This window comes from Chondrus crispus, genomic scaffold (genome assembly GCF_000350225.1).
Source record: "Chondrus crispus Stackhouse genomic scaffold, scaffold_61, whole genome shotgun sequence".
Lineage (NCBI taxonomy): Eukaryota > Rhodophyta > Florideophyceae > Gigartinales > Gigartinaceae > Chondrus > Chondrus crispus.
In genome coordinates, this window is record NW_005178572.1 from 96,396 (window position 1) to 100,076 (window position 3,681).

Genomic DNA, 3,681 nt, shown 5'->3' on the forward strand with positions numbered 1-3,681 from the left:
CGCCAAGTTGGGAGTGCCGTTTAAGGGATCCTTCGCATAACAGGAAATCCGACGCAACCCTGAGCTGGGAACCCCAAAACTTCGTCGAAGTTACAGTGCACGTTCCCGAAATGCGCATGCGGTCGGATCGCGAATACCGCGACGGCGACCACGCCCACCACCCCGCACCGGTACCGAACGACAGTGATAACGTTTAACATGTCCTCATCGAGGACTTACTCACCCATTTGTTCACACTAATCCCTCCTCAGAAATTTTTGGTTGTACCGTTTCGTTCCGCCTTTTCCTTGTGTTTTTGTTTTTTTTTCTTTGTTTTGTTTCGCTGATGCGACGCAGAGAACAAGAACCCCGCACCGCGGACAACGACGAATAAGTTTTTTTGACACACACAGACCGGCGATCCAAGATTAATTAAGAACTGCGAATCGACAATCGAAGTCAAGTGATCACTTGGTGCGTCACACTGAGAGGGAGAGCGAGTTGCTTTGTTTTGTTTTCCGTCGTACAGGGACGACAAGTCACAAGAGTTCGTCCACCCGCCATGAGGACAGTGCTGTAAAAGGAGACGGAAGAGAGTCTGAAGGACCAAAGTTAACTCGATAACCGAGACCATGCTCGTAATGAGAACTCCCTCCCACTACGGGGCTAAACTTTCTGTGTGTTAGCTCGAGAGTCAGAACGCGCATATCGGCGACGAGGGGAAGGATGATGGCCAGCGGCGAGTCACCGTCCCGAGCCACGCTTCGTTTTTCTTTGTTGAGTTAATCATCATCAATCCTTTCTTTTTATAGCTCATCAGAAATTCGTCTCAGGTGAGAAGTGGATCGGAACATAAGGACAACGTCAGAGGAGGATTAAGGCATTTCATACCGTCAGAACGCGACCGACGACAACCTGCAAATTGCTGTTCACAACTGTGAACCTGTCCCCACCACTCAGACGAGAAGCCATGAGGAAAGAAAATGTCGCAATAATTGAAGGACGACGTCCCGCGTCGCGGGCTCCTCGGAACTCCGGACGATCCGAAGCGGAGCTAAGGTACATCTGGGAATGTTACAGTGCGACGTAAGTCTCGACGTCATAAGCGAAGCGCAGTGATGAGGGGAGCCCCTACGCTTGTTTTTCAGTGAGTATTCACGGTTCGGCATTGTAGACCAAGAGGTATACAGGAGGAAACCGGGCTCGGTAATATGCGGTCGCATGTGAAAAACAGTTGAGGATCGCATGCTGCGGTACTTTGTACCAGGAGAGACAGCCCTCACCGAGACCGGATACGTTCCCGAATTTTTATTGACGTGTAGAGACGGGCGTTGCCAACGTGACTTGCGAGGCTTTTTAATGCGGAGCCACGGTTTGAAGAAAGATGACGTCGTGCGACACTTGGTCGACGGAGGTCGGAAGTCGCGGACCAAGGTCTAGAACGCAGCTGAGTGCTGCCGACGGAAAGCATACGTGTCTACTCGCGAGGCCATGGTATCGGAGCATGTACCCCGTCGGTGATAAGTAGGAGTTGCCGCGGAGAGTTTAGTGACACTATGCCTCGAACTATGGAGAGACAGAAGAGGGGGTCGCCCACGTTCCCAACCATGGAACTCGACGTCAGGAAAGTAACCAAAGAATGGACACCGCGTCCGAACTTCGACCATAGGCTCGAAACAATTTTGGACACTTGTCCACTTGTCAACGTTATGCGCCGTACTTCACCCGAGAAAGGCCTGTCGCCGACTCGTGCCCCCATTGAGGCTCGGTCACCAGCGATGAGGCAGGGGAACGTCAAGGGAAACGACTACAGTGCTGTCGTGGCGAAAATCTTTCATGATGTCTTTTAAGGGACGTCAATGCTGGACATAGTAATGTGTCACGCACGGGCGAGAGGACAAGCTATTTTTCGGCTTGATCCATGACCGATCCGCTCTGCGAGAGCAGGTAAAGGGAGTTTCGAGGATACACCCCCAGAGAAAAGACGACTGTCTTCATGACTCAAGCGCATGCGGACAGACCACGTGAGGCGAAATTGTCCGAATAAGCGGATCGCTTCCGAGACTCAAGGAGAGCCAGTAGTTCTGCGATGAGGGATCCAAACGGACCAAGGAGCAACTGAGGTTGCAAACATTGGTGTTGTACTGGGGACGACTAATGCAAAAGGGGAGAAAACGACTAGAAAAAAAATTGTCTGGGGCCGCCACGCCCCGGCCGAATGCAAGAGGAGGTCACAAAAGAGGAGGTAATCTGGGACCAGGGGGTGTAGTGCAATGCGCCTGTCGGGCAGAGACCGCGGTCCGATGGTCCAGCAAAAACAACAACAGCAACAAAAAGAAGAACTGCCGATGGCACAGCGCTACGGAGTGTCCGACTCTCCCTTCTCCGTTTAAACGAGCTTGCGACTCGTAGTAGCTCGGATTCCTGATGGCACAGAGAAATAGCCCGGCCCGGGATCGGTGTGGTAGAGACTTGCGAAGAGATCTGCTCGACGAGTGTGGAGTGGGGCGCGTACGTAGGTACCCCGGTTTCACTGGGTTGTAAGGCCAATGCTCGTTGAGCTTCTTCGACACCTTGTAACGCGACAAGGCCTTGGACGGGGGCGTCGCAACGCAGCCCGACGGGATGAAATGAAAGTAGCAGCGCTACGTCAACCGTGCCGCCCGATGGCTCGAAACACCTACACCGGTTCGGTCGCAACCGACACCGATGGTACCAACACTGGCTCGTAATATGACGGAGCCCTTCGAGGGAGACGTCGTTGCAACAGTCTCCGTCGGAAAATGGGTCACAGTAGCAGCGCTACGTCAACTGTGCCGCCCGATGGCTCGAAACACCTACAACGGTTCGGTCGCAACCGAGGCCGATGGCACCAACACAAGATAAGGGGAAAATAGGTAGAATTAGAGATAGAAAAGGATAGGGATATGAAAGAAAGAGAAAAGGGAACCCCGAGCGATAGAGGATGCCGTAGGCTTAGGTAAAAGGGAGCGTCTTGGTAGAGACGGACTTCGACCAAGGCGACATTCAACTCCGGCAACTCGGGTTACCTTTACTGACTTGGTCGTCAGAGGGCTAAGGTATATATCGCCCCGCCGGAGCCAGTACAGTAGCTCGCGGCGCTAGATCCTAGATCTAATCTAGTGTCAGCTAAATTAATGCCAACTAATTAACTAAATAAAATAAAATAATTAAAAATTAAAACTGTGCAATTATTCACACGTGTGTCCCCCAAACCCGGACTACTTTTCATATCCAAATGTTTTCCTTTCTTTTCACCCCCCTTTCCAGGTGCGTATTGCACTACATATCCCCCTTCTGAGCGCTCTCGCGCAGCGGCTTCACTCCCTTGCTTCCCAACTTCTTCCCTTTTCTTCCGACCATCGGTCGCCGCTCGCGTGAGAGTAAGACGATCTCCATGTTTCCTTCATCGGATCCCACTGTCGGACATACCGCCCGCGGTCGCCGCGGTGTGGGCTTCTCACACACGCCTTCCATTCCTAACGACCTTCCTGCCATACCCCGACTTCCCCCGAACACCAACGTTCCTGAACCTGAAGTCATGCGGAGGCGGCGTCGCCCCGCGCCGCGCCGCCGCGCCGACGAGCGCGCCGCGGTCCGCGTCGTCGTCGTCGCTGCCGCCCGCCGCCGCCGCCGCCGCCGCCGCTGCTGCTGCGCCCGCGGCTGCGCCCGCGGCCGGCC